Below are 17,465 nucleotides of genomic sequence, written 5' to 3'. Positions count from 1 at the left end.
GCAAGCGGAAGACCCGCCCACGGCGCTCCGTGACTTCCGGCGCGTTCTGATGACGTAAGCCCCGGTCGTTTGCGTACCGACGTCACAACCCTCCTCGTTCTGGACTGGAGGCTCACGGACGGTGGTTCGAATCCCGGCATCCCAACTGATGCTCTGAGCCTGCCTGGGGTGATTTCTGAGCACAGAGCCAGAAGTAACCCCTGAGGGCCGCCGGGTAAAAACAGAAAGAAAGGGGAAAAGTCTGCGGCTGGCAACTAAAAGAGGAGGGACGTAGAAATTACTGCTGAAAAAAGGAAGCTTTTTGACAATGACTTTTGCAGACAACTATAAAACTTGGGAGTTCTCCAATTTATCATCACGGGAAATGGTCCCAGTGAACACTGGTGGACGGATATTGGCTCTCAGGTGATGAGTAGGACAACACTAGCCCTAAAATATACAAATATTTAACACTCTTGTAAGCCAGCAGTTACCACCATTTTAATAAAAGGGGGGAGAGCCAGAGAGATAATCCAGAGGTTAAGGCTTTTGCCTGGCAAATGGGCCTCCCCTCTCCCCATTCCATCCCCTGCACCACCACATAAATCCTGAGCACCATCAGGTTGGCTCCAAAGGCTCTCCACAAAAGGAGTGTGCCAGGGAATAGTGCAGAAGTTAAAGCACATGCCTGGCAAGAACTGACCCGTGCATTTACTAGAGCCACCCTGCCTTCCACCCAGATCCCCAGCAAGGTCGAGTGATCAGAATATCCCCAGTACTGTAGAGCAGATGTGCAGATGTTGTTAGACTTCTACACTGACCCTCTGGCCATGACTTGGAGTGTACCTGAAACCTCTGAACACAGCTTAAGAGTCATTTCCCAAACACACTCCGTAAAAAAGAAAAAAGGTTTGTGATGTTTGTCTTACCTCCTCACCTTTTTTTTTAATGTCCCCCCCCCCCCCCGTCCATTAGAGTCAAACCCAGAGCCTCAAATGTAACACAAATGCCCCACTTATCAGAGCCCGTGCTTGCACTTTTAATCTGATTATCAAAGGACCTTGAAGCACAGAACCTGCCTAAATCCTAATCAGTTTTTAAGAATCTAGCGCCCTAGATTTTGACCTGCTCCTCTCTTCAGCAAGACACTTAAGCAGGCAGAATTTATTCTGAACCAGTTCTGGGACCTTAAGGTGGCACAATAGACTGTTTTTTATTTTCTATTCAGCTATTTTCTATTTTTTAGTGGAAAATACTGTCTCTCCCCATAAAAATGTTTTTAAGATTTTTTTTTTTGAAACTCTGAAGAATTTTTTTACTTAACCTTTCCACCATCTGAAGTTCTTCTCTGCATACTTTGGGGGAAGGTGTTACAACCTGCCATTCTTGTTCTTTGCTACTTTGTATAAGGAACAATTTGTATTTATTTGATTTGGGGGGTGGCCACACCTGGCAGTGTTCAGGGTTTTCTCCTGTCTCTGCACTTAAGGATCACTTTTAACGGGTTCTGGGACCTTATGCGATGCCAGGGATCGAACCCCAGTCTGCCATTTGCAAGGCAGGCACCCTTCCCATTATACTAAGTGCTCTGGCCCCTCTATACAAGAACAATTTAAGGCTTAACTATCTAGGTTTACAAATCTTGCACAGCTTAAGAGCCCTGCAACCTGGTTGTGATGAGCTCAGGACTAAAACATACCAGTGAGGATAGCCAGCATCTTAACAAATGACATTGAAGGGGAAGAGAGAACCTAAACTTGGAAAAATGCAATAGCAATGTGGCATTTCCCTGAGAAAACTGAAACATTAAAACCCCTTCGTAGGATGTACTGGAATATTTTGTAAAATTTGCTTGTTTCCTGGAACAGCATTTCACACAGGTAAAATGCACAAATTTACATTTAGTACTATGCTTTTTTACTATTTATAGTAGTTTAAAACATGTCTAGGTTATTAGAATTAAAGTGAGTTCAAACTACCTTTAAGCATTTTTTGTTTTGTTTTGTTTTTGGGCCACACCTGGTGACGCTCAGGAGTTACTCCTGACTCTGTGCTCAGAATTCGCTTCTGGCAGGCTCGGGGGACCATATGGGATGCCTGGAATCAGGTTTTGTCCCAGGTTGGCCTTGTCCAAGGCAAACACCCTACTGCTGTGCTATCACTCTGGCCCTACCTTTAAACATTTGATTAAAAAGAAGGTATATCAACTCCTTTTAGAGGAAACTAAAATACAGGAGCTTTCTGATCTTTCTAGAACTTAAGAGACTGGATTTATAAGGAAGTTCTTTACTCCTGTTTGACCCCTGTAATTGTCTGGTTCTGCTGAATTCACATTTTACTTTTGTAGTCCTGAGCCTGTTTCCCCATTCCATGGGGCCAGGGCTTCTTTCTTCTTGTGTTTTGGTCTATCTGGTTATTGCAATAACTGAAGAACCTCAAACATGTAGACTGCAGGAAGCTTAAGCTGAACATATTACCAAACCTATGAAGATAAGCCCAGAGGAGGAGAATGACTTGGCAGGAAGTGAAGAGGAAACCAAGAAGAAGTGAAAGTGGATCTCCATAGTCTCAACTTCACCAGCTCCATCACCCTGCTGCAGGCAGTATCTGCTAAGGAAGTGAGAGGGGGATACTGCTTCCCATCCTCATGGAATACTTTAGTTCTGAGCTACACAGTCTCCACCAAAATGTGATCATCAACCTAGATGGAGACATCAAGTTACTGGCAATTCTTTGTAGTTTATCCTCTAGGAATGCCACCAGTTAAGTCATTTGAAAAATAGGAACTGGGCCAGAGCAATAGCACAGCAAGGGAGAAAACTTAGCTTGTATGCACCCAACCTGATTATGAACCTCAGCATCTCATATCATCTCCCAAGCATTGCCAGGAGTTTTTTCTGAATGCAAAACCAGGAGCAAGCCCTGGGCACCACTAGGTGTGGCTGCCCCCCAAAAAGAAATTGTATTACTGCTTTCTCTTTCATTCCCGATTGAGTTACTCACTTAGCCATAGAGAAGATAAGTGTTCTTAATGTAATGATCTTTCTGTAGTTCTGAAAGTCTCTTTTTTCCATCAGAAAGAACTCACAAGCATGAGTGCATGCTTTGCCATCAGGGGGTCTGGGGTCCATCCCTTGGAACACGTGGTACCCCAAAGCAAGAAACTGATAGTAGCCTTTAAGGACTGCAAATTATGGCCTTAGAAAATGAATAGGAGGAAAAATTAAAACTTGTGTAGATTTTACTTTGTGTGTGTGTGTGTGTGTGTGTGTGTGTGTGTGTGTGTGTGTGTGTGATGTGTATGTGAGGTGCTTACACCCAGTGGTGCTCAGGAGTTAATCCTGGCAGTGCTCAGAAGATCATGCAATGTTGGGGATCTGACGCAGAGCTCTTTCAGATTTTACTTCTTGGTCCTTATTCTAAGATTTCCTCGCAGTATTCAAGGGGACTGGGAGGTTGAAAACATTGGCCTTGCAGGTATATGCTCAAGAGCCCAAGTCCCTGGTGCTCCACATGTGTTGCCTGCAATTTGAGAGGTTTGTTTGGGCCTGGCACCTTCACTGTCTGCGATCCCCAGTACCGTAAGCACTTTGCAATTGCTGTCAGATGTGTGTGAGCACTACAGGGATGGGTGTAGTCTCCAACAAGCACCTGAACAAAAAAGATAAGCAAATGCCACAGCTAGAAGTGCAGCCCCTGGTGAGAACACACACATCCCCAAGCAACTCATGCATCTCTCCACACGTGTGCAAACACCGAAGTAGAGAGTGAAGCTCAGTGAGCACCATGCTGGGTGTGTAAGCCCCAGTCGGCTCAGCAATGGCAGCAAACAGTGGAGGTGGGAAAGGGTGGTAAAAATAAAATTTGAGTCCAGAGCAACAGTACTGCAATGGGTAAGGTACTTGCATTGTAAGCACCTTTTATGGTCTCCACAGTACCACCAGGAATGATCCCTGAGCACATTGCTCAACACCAACAAATAAGGAATTTTTAAAGTCTTTTAAAATAAATTGAATAAAAATAAAATAAAATAGAGGCCCAAGTGATAGCACAGTGGGTAAGGTGTTTGCCTTGCATGTGGTTGACCCATGTTTGATCCTCAGCATCCCATATGGTCTGCTGAACCTGCCAGGAGTAATTTCTGAGTACAACGTCACCCTGTGCACCACCCACCGGGCATGACCCAAAAATAATCAACAAATTTAAGACAGGGGCCTAGAAGATGGCCCCATGCTTAAAAGCGCTTGTTTAGCAAAATGAGACCACAAATCCAAACCCCATTATGACCCCAGGTGATGCTGGTAGGTCTGTTATTTGTGAGCCAGCAGCAAGAAGTTGCCTTTGTAGCTTAACAAGAATCAAGAGTGAATAGTTTTTCCCACTTCATGGGCTATCTTTGTATCTAAGTCACCATTTCCTTTAAGGTGCAGAAGTTTCTTAGTTTAATGTTTATCTTTTGTTTATCATTTGTTTATCTTTGCTTCCACTTGCTTGGTCAGTGGTGTTTCCCCCCAAACCGTGAGCAATCTAAGTGTTTCTATTTCCTTGTGTCCTCTTTTATTTCATAAAGCAATGTTTTATAGTTTTCTTTATATGTCTTTCACCTCTTTAGTTAAGTTGATTCTGAGGCACAACTGTGAATGGGATTGTTTAGAAGAAATGCAGATAGCCAAAAGGCACAGGAAAAATATCTTTCACATCTTCAGTCATCAGGGAGATACAAATCAAAACAACAATGAGATATCATCTCCCACCACAGAGACTGGCGTACATCACAAAGAACAAGAGCAACCAGTGCTTGTGCAGATGAGGATAGAAAGAAACTCTCATTGTCTTTTGCTGAGAATGTTGACTAGTCCAGTTTTGGGTTTTTTTTTTTGGGGGGGGGGATATGATATTCCTCAAAAAATAAAAATTGAGCTTCCATATGACCCAGAAATACCACTTAAGACTACAGTGACCAAAAGGAGGAGAGAGAGAAAAAAATGTCTACCACAGAGGCAGGCAGGGGAGAGGTTGGGGGGGGGGGGAGAAGAGAAACTGGGGACATTGTTGACAGGATATATGCACTGGTGAAAGGTGTTGTATATTGTATGACTGGAACTCAATCTAAACAACTTTGTAACTGTGAAATAAAAAATATCATGAACAGCCTTGTAAACCACAGTATTTAAATTAAGTAATTTTTAAAAATCTAAAAAAATAACATCAAGAACAAATGTTTAGCCCTGAGTTTGATGCCTGTCTGTTAGTCAATGTCATCACTCCACACCAACCCCTTCCCACGAATCCCCAGTAAAAGAAGGGAGTAAAGAGAGAAGCATTGCTCCTCTGTTGCCAGGAGACAACAATGGCACTTGCCTTCCTCACAACCAAAACTAGGCAGTTTCTTTAGTTCTGTATTCCACCCACTATACCTTGTGGGGTTGACTGCGGAGGAAATTGTTGCAGATGTCAAGGCAGGCTTAATTGGGGTGTCTTAATTGCCTGGGCAGCTTATCAACAAGCCAAGCTTGCCAAAGAGAGAAGCTCAACCAACAGCAAGGCTCTCGGGTTGGCTTGTGTAAAAGCTGAAAGTGTGTGGGGTGTGGGGAAGAGGGGGAGACATCAGATGCTCATTAGTGAGAGGTAAAGCGATTATCCTGCTGGACACAGGGCTTACTATGTTTATGCTGTCTGTGGAAATGCATACCTTGTTGTGTGGTCTAGTTTTTATTTTGTGGTACAAAACCTTATTATCAAACCTTGTGAGTTTTGATATAATTTGAGAAGCTTTAAAACACTAAATAATATTGGACTCATCCAGATATTTTTGAGTTAATTGGCCTGGCATGGGTTCAGGGGGTTCTTGTCTGTGCATGAAGGTCTTTAAAGAGAGTTCTGGATACACTACTGTTTATGTTGAGTTGGGCTGGTAGGGAGCAGGCCTCAGTGATACCTGATATCTGAGGAATGGAGGGTATGTAGCAAGAAGCTTTAGACTGTAGGCCATGGGGATGGGGTTGGGGGAGCTTGCCTTGCACACAGCCAACCAGGGTTTAACCCCTGGCATCCTATATGTATATGGTCCCTTGAACACCATCAGGAATAATTCCTGAGTGCAGATCCAAGAGTAACCTCTGAGCATTTACAGATATGGCCCAAAAACAAACCAAGAGTGTAATGAAAATTTACTCCTAGGAGTCAGACAGAACTTAAAGAGCTCTTTGCATATTCTGTGTGCAGGAGGCCTAGATTTCCTTCCCAGCACCACATGTTCCCCAGAGCACTGTCAGAAGAGACTGCAAGCACTATTGGGTGTCCCCAAAGGACACAAATGAAATGTGTTCATGGCTTAAGAATTGCAAAGAGGGGCCAGAATGATAGAACAGCAGTAGGATTTTTGCCTTGCACACTGTTGACCCAGGAAAGACCCGGTTCGATCCCCAACATCCCATATGGTCCCTTGAGCCTGCCAGGAGCAATTTCTAAGTGCAGAGCCAGGAGTAACCCCTGAGCACAACAGGGTGTGGCCCAACCCCCCCAAATATAATTTCAAAGAGAAGTTGGAGTAATAGCACATCTGGTAGGGTATTTGCCTTGTATGTGGCTTACATGGGTTCTATCCCCAGCATCCCCATATGGTCCCCCGAGCCTGCCAGGAGTAATTTCTAAATGTAGAGCCAGGAGTAAACCCCTCAGTGCTGCCAGGTGTGGCCCAAAAACATTATAATAGAAAATTTATATTGTACTACAAGCTAGATTGTTTCTGCAGTATTCCTTATCTTTTGTTCCACATCCATTTCAAAATCTAGCACTCAAAGTTAAATATAAAACTAATATCATTAAATTAATGCTATATTCAGAACTGTGTACAAGCAGCTATAATAATGTGGCAACAGTTCAGTGACAATGTAAGAAAATTTATTTACTGAGGCCTCCTCTGTACTTAGTTCTGCACAATCTGGTTTACTCCCATGCTGCAGTGCCTAGTGAGGTATAGGTGCCTGAAAGAGATGACAAGGAATCAGCACTGACTGTGTCTTCATGGAGCACTGAAGAACATGCTAAAAATTCATCTGGAAGCCAAGAATCTAAACTGTAGTTATCTTAGCGCTTGTTCAATCACTACTACTCAATTCCTTGCAGGGAAAAAGCTCAAAGGATCTACTTCAATGGAGCTTAACCATAGGACTACATACAGAAGTGAGGAAGGTTAAGGCAGTAAATAAAGCTTTGGAGGCACTAGAAACTAGCAACATCTGGAACCTTTACCCTCTCCTGCCCCAAAAGGACCAGAAGGAAGGGCTAAGAAATAGTACAAGAGCTAAAGAGATTTCCTTGTACATTGTCACCCTCCAATTCTTTAAGAGCAGAGGAATGAATAAGGAAGCTCCAGAAAAATACTATGAAGCTAACCTGGGGCACATGGAGGCAAGCTCATACTTGTGGTGAAATCGGTGTCCAAGCACTGTTCCCCTGAAACTCTACTATGAACTTTTTATATCACAGTGTCTTATCCAAAACTCAGAAGAGGGGGCAGAGCGATAGCCATGCTCTGACTCCACTAGAAGTAATTTCTGTGCACAGAGCCAGGAATAACCTCTGAGTACCACTAGGTATGGCCCCCAAACAAACAAACAAAAAAAATTTTTATATTTTATTTAAACACCTTGATTACATACATGATTATGTTTGGGTTTTAGTCATGTAAAGAACACCACCCATCACCAGTGCAACATTCCCATCACCAATGTCCCAAATCCCCCTCCTCCCCACCTGACCCCCACCTGTACTCTAGACAGGCTTTCCATTTCCCTCATACATTCTCATTATTAGGACAGTTTAAAATGTAGTTATTTCTCTAACTAAACTCATCACTCTTTGTGGTGAGCTTCCTGAGGTGAGCTGGAACTTCCAGCTCTTTTCTCTTTTGTGTTTGAAAATTATTATTGCAAGAATGTCTTTCATTTTTTTAAAACCCATAGATGAGTGAGACCATTCTGCGTTTCTCTCTCTCTCTCTCTCTCTCTCTCTCTCTCTCTCTCTCTCTCTCTCTGACTTATTTCACTCAGCATAATAGACTCCGTGTATATCCATGTATAGGAAAATTTCATGACTTCATCTCTCCTGACAGCTGCATAATATTCCATTGTGTATATGTACCACAGTTTCTTTAGCCATTCGTCTGTTGAAGGGCATCTTGGTTGTTTCCAGAGTCTTGCTATGGTAAATAGTGCTGCAATGAATATAGGTGTAAGGAAGGGAAAACCCCAAAATTTTAGGAGAGGTGATGTGTAGCAACTCCACCCTCAGTGATCCCACTGCAGGGAAAATGGTTCTGGAGTAGAAATTTCTACAGGAAATAATCCAAACCAGGCTAAGAGGGCAAATAACATATGATCAGGTAGCTTTCTGCATCGTTGGGCAAGAGAGAGCTGCCTGCCTGAAGTACAGTTTTTATTGAGTACAGAGACCATCTCTGGACAGGAGAGTAAGCATAAGAGGTCTATCTTGAGCCAGTTCCGCCTAGCTATGCTTGAGGCATGTAAAATGAGATGGTAAGTAGGGAAATTTCTGTTTTGGTTGAAACCAAGTTGTAAACAAACATACAAAGAAACCAGGGATGATCTTTGTTTTGGGTGAAACCAAGTTGTAAATTGTGAACCAATAGAGATGAACAGATATTCTCACAAAGAGAACTTAAAGATGGCCAACAGGCACATGTTGAAGAGAATAGAGGAAAGAAAAAAATTTAAAGCTGGTAGAAGTGGGTTCTTGGTTGTATATATGTGTATATATATATATATATATATATATATAAGCCAATCCTGTAATATAAAAGGCAAAGCCAAGCAATAATTACTTCAGTAGCAAAGAGTGGTTTAAATGACTGAAACCAATCATAATGAAGATCTAGCTCAAAAGCACTGATCATCATGACTTCACTCAACAGAGGATGTTCTAAATACAGCCATAAGAGAAAAGAAATTGCGATGGAGCATTTGCATCCCTGGAGGGGGAATGAATGGTGAGCTTCAGAAAAGGTTCAGTGAGCAGGTCATGTAGCTACATGAATCCAGGCCTCACCTTTGTTCCAAACATCTATGGTCCCTGGGAATCAACCTCAGTCTACTCTGCTCCTGCTCAATAAATACAAAAGCATATGCTGGCTATCAACTCATTTTTTTCCAACAGGTTTGCTAACTATTTGAAGCATGCTTTTGAGATCTACAGTGGGTAAATGATTTATTATTTTCACTGGCACTGGCAAAATACAACAGACTAGGTGAAAGACTGGAATAAGATACTTGAAGCCAGTAACACAAAAAAAGATAGAAATTGGCACTACTAGGTTTTACAAAAGTTTATATACACAATGCAGTACTAATTGGGCCCCAGGCAAAATATGAAATTATTCTTTTTGTGAAGACATGGAACCTGAAGACATGGAACTTGGAAGACATGTGAAGGCATGGAACTTGAAGTGATTATTCCTTTTGATTTTTTTTTTTTTTGTTGTTGTTGTTTCTGGGGGCCACACCAGGAGTACTCAGGAATCACTCCTGGCTCTGCACTCAGAAATCGCTCCTGGCAGGCTGTGTGCATGTGTGTGTGCGGGGGGGGGGGGGGGAGTGATCATATGGGATGCCAGGGATTGAACCCTGGTCCATCCCAGGTCATCTGCTTGCAAGGCAAACACCCTACCTCTGTGCTATTGCTCCTTGAGATGATTATTCTAAGCAAAGCCAGTCAGAAATGAAAGATGGTTACAAAATAGTTTCACTGATGTGGAATATAAATACATAAAGCAAACTATCAAGGTACAAGAATACCACCTAACTAAAAATTATTGTGTTGACTAGAGGGAATGGAAGTAATGGGTATAAGGAATCATTTATTTTGGGGGGTGTGTGTGTGTGTGTGTGTTTGCAGTGCTTGGAACTGAGCATGCAAGATGAATGCTTTACAGCTTACAGTGCTCTCCAGCCATCGAAGCGTGTCATTGTTTTGGTGCTTGAATGGTACTGGAATGTTGGCTGTGAAGATGGTGAGATTGACACACAAAGACGTGTGAAGCTGTACTCCTGAAATGTTTCTTGAACAAGTGATAAACAATATAGTTTGATGAAAGCAAAGGAAGTGGTTCTTTTTTCCTTTTTAATTTTTTTTTTTTTTTTTTTTTTTTTTTGGTTTTTGGGCCACACCCGGTAACGCTCAGGGGTTACTCCTGGCTATGCGCTCAGAAGTCGCTCCTGGCTTGGGGGACCATATGGGACGCCGGGGGATCGAACCGCGGTCCGTCTCCTAGGCTAGCGCAGGTAAGGCAGGCACCTTACCTCCAGCGCCACCGCCCGGCCCCTCCTTTTTAATTTTTTTAATTGAATTTCAGCTCTACAATGTCCTAATACCCATCCCTTCACCAGTGCACACAGGAAGTGGTTTCTTTTTTTTCTTTTGTTTTTTGGCCACACCCAGTGACACTCAGGGTGGGGTGGGGTGGTTTACTCCTGGCAGGTTCAGGGGACTGACCATATGTTATGCCAGAGATCAACCCAGTCTGCCTCGTGCAAGGCAAGCCCCACTGTGCTATTACTCCAGCCTAGGAAGTGATTTGTTTTTGTTTTGTTTTGTTTTTTTGGCCATTTTTCTCTCCAGAAGGAGGTCTCATTACCAGTATCTTTTGTTTTTCTGTTTTTGGTTTTTGGGCCACACTTGGCTGTGCTCAGGGATTACTCCTGGCTCTGCGCTCAGAAATCGCTCCGGGCAGGCTCAGGGAACCCTATGGGATGCCGGGTCGGCAGCATGCAAGGTAAATGCCCTACCTCTGTGCTATCACTCCAGCCCAGGAAGTGATTCCTTTAGACAGCTCCTGTGCTCCTGATGAAGATGCTGTGAACATTGTTAAAAAAAAAAAAAACAAAAAAAAACAAAAAAAACAGGGGCCAGCACAACAGTAGGGCATTTGCCTTGCAAGCGGCTGACCTAGGATGGACCACAATTTAATCCCCCGGCATCCCATATGGTCCCCCAAGCCAGGAGTGATTTCTGAGCACATAGCTAGGAGTTACCCCTGAACATCACAGGGTGTGCCCCCCCCCCCAAAAAAATTGACAAATGTTTAGTTGATAAAAACCTTATTCAGTAGCAGCTGGTTCTGCAGAGAAATTTTTCCTGAAAGGAAGGGCCCATCCCTGTAATAAAGTCATGACTTTCTTCTTTTAAGAAAGTGCTGACTGCAGCTGACTCTGATAGTCCTTACCTTTACCAGTATCAAGACAAACCCATCCAGTGGCCAAAAAATAATTTAGAAAGAGAAAGAAAGATAGATTAAAATCTTTTTTTTGTTTGTTTGTTTGTTTGCTTTTGGGCTACACCTGTTGACACTCGGGGGTTTCTCCTGACGATGTGCTCAAAAATCGCTACTGACTTGGGGGACCATATGGAACACTGGGGAATCAAATCCAGGTCTGTTCTGGGTCAGCCTCTTGCAAGGCAAATGCTCTACCACTCTGCTACCACTACGGCTCCTCATTTTTTCTTTCTTTTTTTTTTTGTTTTTGTTTTTGTTTTTGGGCTACACCTGGCGTTGCTCAGGCGTTACTCCTGGCTGTCTGCTCAGAAATAGCTCCTGGCAGGCACGGGGGACCATATGGGACACCGGGATTCGAACCAACCACCTTTGATCCTGGATCAGCTGCTTGCAAGGCAAACACCGCTGTGTATCTCTTCGGGCCCCTTATTATTTTCTTAATGCAAAAACAATGGATAGCAGCTTTTAGGAATAGGTAAAATAGGTATTGGTGGGTCATTTATTTTGTTGTTTTACTATAATATTTCATTCAATAATTCATTTCATTCACTAAAAGGGACTGATTTTTTGATCCCCTAGATTTATTTTGGGACAGGGTTGTGAGTCATGCCTAGTGTTAGGGTCCAGAATCTAAGGATGAGACCACACAGAGTAAAGCTAAACAAAACTTTATTCCATCAGCCACAAGCCCTAAACTTGAGAGAAATGACTTTCTCTCAAAGGAGACAACCCCTGCCAAAGTTACAAGCCAGTTTATATAAGGAGGGGAAAAGGAGGTTCTAGTCTCTCATGGCAGGCTAGGGGAACCATATGGGATGCCGGGATTTGAACCACCATCCTTCTGCATGCAAGACAAATGCCCTACCACTGTGCTATCTCTCTGCCCCCCTCCTCATGTTCTTTAAGATGATTTGTGGGGAGAGAGGCTAGGAAATAAGGGTATTTCTGTGCTATTGCTCCAGTCCCTCAATCAGCATTTTTAAGCAATGAGCCACATGTATATGTCATTGTCCAGTTAATTTCCAGAGTTATCTGGCATTCTGTTCCAGATATGTACAACTCTGCCACCATGACTCGCTATTAAGCAGAACACAGGCACTGTGGCCACTATTACTGTGGCCTGCCTTTTACACCTAGTAGGAGCAGCTACTGGAGCAGCAGCCCTTGGTACCCAGCATGCAGCCATTGCAGCGATGAGACTACAAATTGACCAGGATTTGGCTGAAATTGGCAACTCCATCAGATACCTGCAGACTTCCCTATGTTCTCTGACCAAGTTGGTGTTGCAAAATTGATGAGGCCTGGACAGACTTCCTGAAAGAGGGTAGCCTTTGTGTTGCCCTAAATGAGGAGTCCTACATCAATAATGACCATACTGGACTGGCTGAGGACTCAATATCAATAAATTGTAAGTGGGAATTGAACAAAGAAAAAGAGAGTGGAAGGCGGGATCATCTTGGTATCAAAATTGCTTTAATTTTTTCCCCTTGGCTTATTACCCTACTATTTGCATTGGCAGGACCATTAATTTATTATTATTTTTACTTTTGGACCTGCATTTTAATTTTTGTTTTTGTTTTTGGGTCACACTGGCAGTGCTTAGGGGTTACTCCTGGCTCTATGCTCAGAAATTGCTCCTGGCAGGCTCAGGGGACCATATGGGATGCCGGGATTCGAACCATCATCCTTCTGCATGCAAGACAAACTCACTATCTTCATGCTATCTCTCCGGCCCCGGACCTTGCACTTTAAATCATCTGATGGCCATGTTTTGGACCTGTTTTCATACAGTTGCAGTGCTTGCTAGTGTAGTAAATGAGTTAACAATAAAAACTGGAAACAGAGAGGCTGCAGTGTATGTTATGTTAGCAGAAACCCATGACCTATAGACTGGTTTGGTAGTCAATGATGGGTAAGATTCTGGGACATCCTTTAGATGTCACCAGGACAACCTAAGGCAGGCACAAACCCCATAGGTCCCCAGTATCTCCTAGAGAACTCACTTGGTTCTTAGAAAGTAAAAAGATGGAGATGTGGGGAGAGAGGTGGGAAATAAGAGGATTTCCGCAAGCTGGCCTTGAATATAAAAGAAAGTCTCTCTGGGCCCGGAGAGATAGCACAGCGGCGTTTGCCTTGCAAACAGCTGATCCAGGACCAAAGGTGGTTGGTTCGAATCCCGGTGTCCCATATGGTCCCCCGTGCCTGCCAGGAGCTATTTCTGAGCAGACAGCCAGGAGTAACCCCTGAGCACTGCTGGGTGTGGCCCAAAAACCAAAAAAAAAAAAAAGTCTCTGTTTAGAGATTTGTGTCCCTGCTGTTATGAGTGCAGAATGAGCTAAGGAGAAATCATCCAGGACAATCTGTCTTTACAACCTGTCTAGGCTAATAGTGCCAAAGCATTGCAACTGCTATCTTTACTTACCTTCTGATTTAATGATGGCATGAGCATTGCAACTGCTATCTTTACATACTTCCTAATTTTATGATGCCATGGGCATTGTAACCACTATCTTTGCATACCATCCAAATCAATGATGCCACATACCTTGTGACTGTTGTCTTCACATACCATATTGTTGCTGTAATGCCTAAGTTGTATTATCCACAAACTGTTTCCCGCCTAAAGTTTGCCCTTAAAAGCTTTGTCTCTACCTTCAATAAATGAAGTCTATTGCTCTAACAATGCTTCCCTGCGAGCGGTCTGTGGCTCACAGTCTTCCCTCCTTCTCCCAAGTCCGGCTTCAAAGGCTACAAACTGGAAGAGACCCTTACCCACCCCTGCACTGGCCTCGTCGGGGGACCTGGCGCCAGAGCATGACAATGATTAACTATTGTCTAGGCGGGTATCTTCCTGCCATTCCCTTGTGTCCTTTTTAGATAGGCTACCTGGTATGGTCAAATAGCTCAGGGCGGTATTAATGGACATGGGCTTGAGAATGCCTATCATGTGGCTTATAATATGTAGTCCTTACAAAACCTCCTTGTTTAGAACCTAGGCCCCACACCTAGCAGTGCTCCAAATAATGTGCTCAGAAGTGACTGCTAATGGGAATCTGAGGACCATCCATGTGCTGTGGATTGAACCCAGGTTGGGCAAGTGCAAGGTAAGAATCACTGTGCAATCTCTTTGGCCCCCTAATATTTTTAAATTATGTACTTTGGGGGCCGGAGAGATAGCACAGTAGCAAGGCATTTTCCTTGCATGCAGCTGAACAGGGACAGACCCGGATTCAATTCTTGGTATCCCATATGGCCCCATGAGCCTGCCAGGAGCAATTTCTGAGCACAGAGCCAGGAATAACCCCTGAGTACTACCAGATGTGACCCACAAACCAAAAAAAAAATGAGATGTGCTTTTATACATTAATATATATGCAGACTAGGGACTGAAGAGATAGCACAGCGGTAAGGCATTTGCCTTGCATGCAGGATGGTGGTTCAAATCCCGGCATCTCATATGGTCCCCCAAACCAGCCAGGAGTGATTTCTGAGCATAGAGCCAGGAGTAACCCCTGAGCGTGACTGTGTGTGACCCAAAATCCAAATATATATATATATATATATATATATATATATATATATATATATATATATATATATATATATATATGCAGACTAGAGTGTAAAAGTGATGCCAGTGTATCAGTCAGCCAAGGCAAATCCTCATGACTTGCTCTGGATAGGAGGAACCCAGCACCTCAGGTGCCTTAAGTCACTTCCTTTATTTTCTTTGTTTTCTTCTTCTTGACTGTTTTGAGCTACACCCTTCAATGCTCAGTGATTACTTCTGGCTCTATACTCAGGAATCATTCCTGGTGGTACTGGAAGACTATATGGACACAAGGGATAAAACCAGGGTGGGCCTCTTACAAAGCTAACACCTTACGGGCTGTACTATCCTCCATCCCCAATGTTTTTAAACTTACCCTCTACTTGGGGCCGGAACGGTGGTGAAAGTGGTAGTCATTTGACTTGCATGTGCTGACCTAAGACTGATTTGTGGTTCAATCCCCCAGCATCCCATATATGGTCCCCCAAGCCAGGAGCGATTTCTGAGCGCATTGCCAGGAGTCCTGAGACTGACCTGAGAATCATCGGGTGTGGCCCAAAAAAGAAAAACAAAAAAAACAAAAACAAAAAAACTTTCCCTCTCCTTGAGGTGGAGTGTTAGTATAGTGATTGGTGCATATGCTTTGCACACAGTCAACCTGGTTTGATCCCTGGCACCCACTATGGTACCCAGAGTGTTCCAGTGATTCCTGAGCACAGAACCAGGATAAGCTGAGCACTGCTGGGTGTGGCCCCAAAACAAACATAAACCCCTTTCCTTTTCTTCTCCATGCTGTGACAACTGGCTGTGATTTTACTCTTTTACCTTCTCTGCTACAGCAGCCTTGCTCCCATCTATTATCCCATCATGTGCCCCATCCATCCATTCATCCATCCTACACTCTAAGGCTAGAACTACTAGAATGACCTAGAAAACAAGCTCCCCATTTCCTGGTTCTCCTGTACCCATAGCTGTTTGCCCAGAACCTTAGGTGTTGGTGTTGAGAAGTCATTAATCAAAGCATTATCCCCCAAAAGAGAAAATAGTTGCTATGCTGAGTGTGGTTTGGTTAAATGCACTAGCTGAGTCAAGGAACTAAAGATACTGAGGTTCCTTGAAGCTAAAAACCGCAGGAATACTAAGTGGGAGAGTCTTCCCTGCTGAGATGAGATCAGAGGGTTAGTCACTTGGATATGATCTTTAGACATCAGTGAACTATGGTGGGCATAAGCCTTGCCTGCGTCATTGATTAACCTGGAGGAATTGGGCCATTAAGATGCAACTTTTGTGGCTGGTGGAGAGGAGATAGTTTGGCATCAGAAAGATATGTTCATGGCTAGACTTTTATTTTTTTGTCTTTTGGGCCACGCCCAATGGTGCTCAGGGGTTACTTCCATGTTCTTCATTCAGGAATCACTCATGACAGGCATGAAAGATCATATAGAATGCTGGGGATCAGGGCCTGGAGAGATAGCACAGCGTTGTTTGCCTTGCAAGCAGCCAATCCAGGACCTAAGGTGGTTGGTTTGAATCCCGGTGTCCCATATGGTCCCCCGTGCCTGCCAGGAGCTATTTCTGAGCAGACAGCCAGGAGTAACCCCTGAGCAACGCTGGGTGTGGCCCAAAAACAAAAACAAAACCAAAAGAATGCTGGGGATCAAACTCAGGTTGGCCACGTGCAAGGCAAGCACCCTAATAAATATTTTATTGCTCCAGACCCACAACTAGACTTTCTGAGACTGGCATAACCAGCACACTTTGGTTAAGGTCCTGTTCCTGTTTTTGAGATCAGACCCCAAAGGGGAGCTGTTTGGATTTCAGCCCTAGCCCTGCCACTCACCACTGAGGTAGAGTTTTCAAATGGTGGATTTGATGTCATGTAAATAAAGTTCATGCTTAAAAGGTGCAATAAAGCTAAAATTTTCAGCCAGAAAGTTCAGGGTACTCCAAGGAGGCTGATGTGAGACCTAAGAGGTTTTCATTTCGGGCCCGGAGAGATAGCACAGCGGTGTTTGCCTTGCAAGCAGCCAATCCAGGACCAAAGGTGGTTGGTTCGAATCCCGGTGTCCCATATGGTCCCCCGCGCCTGCCAGGAGCTATTTCTGAGCAGACAGCCAGGAATAACCCCTGAGCACTGCTGGGTGTGGCCCAAAAACCAAAAAAAAAGAGGTTTTCATTTCAAAGATTAAAAAAAGTATGTAGGGGCCGGCGAGGTGGCGCTAGAGGTAAGGTGTCTGCCTTGCAAGCGCTAGCCAAGGAAAGGACCATGGTTCGATCCCCCGGCGTCCCATATGGTCCCCCCAAGCCAGGGGCAATTTCTGAGCTCATAGCCAGGAGTAACCCCTGAGCATCTAACGGGTGTGGCCCGAAAAAAAAAAAGTATGTAGAAATGAATTTCTGGAAAATTCCTTGATCAAGGACCAAGTATAAAGGAAACACCAGGAAAACAAGGAAATTGAGAGAAACAGTGGAAATTGGGAGAAGTGGTCAACTTCCAGACATGCAGCCAGTCAGCAAACCAAACCTCATTTAGTTTGAAGGGAATGTAAGTTTAGAATCAACTGCTGCTGTTTTGCTTTTGTAACCTAGCTTTGCTTCAGACATAAAGAGCTATGACAGGCTGAAACTGCAGAGGACAGGGAC

Source organism: Suncus etruscus, chromosome 3 (genome assembly GCF_024139225.1).
Source record: "Suncus etruscus isolate mSunEtr1 chromosome 3, mSunEtr1.pri.cur, whole genome shotgun sequence".
Taxonomy (NCBI): Eukaryota; Metazoa; Chordata; class Mammalia; order Eulipotyphla; family Soricidae; genus Suncus; species Suncus etruscus.
This window is presented reverse-complemented; position numbering follows the sequence as displayed.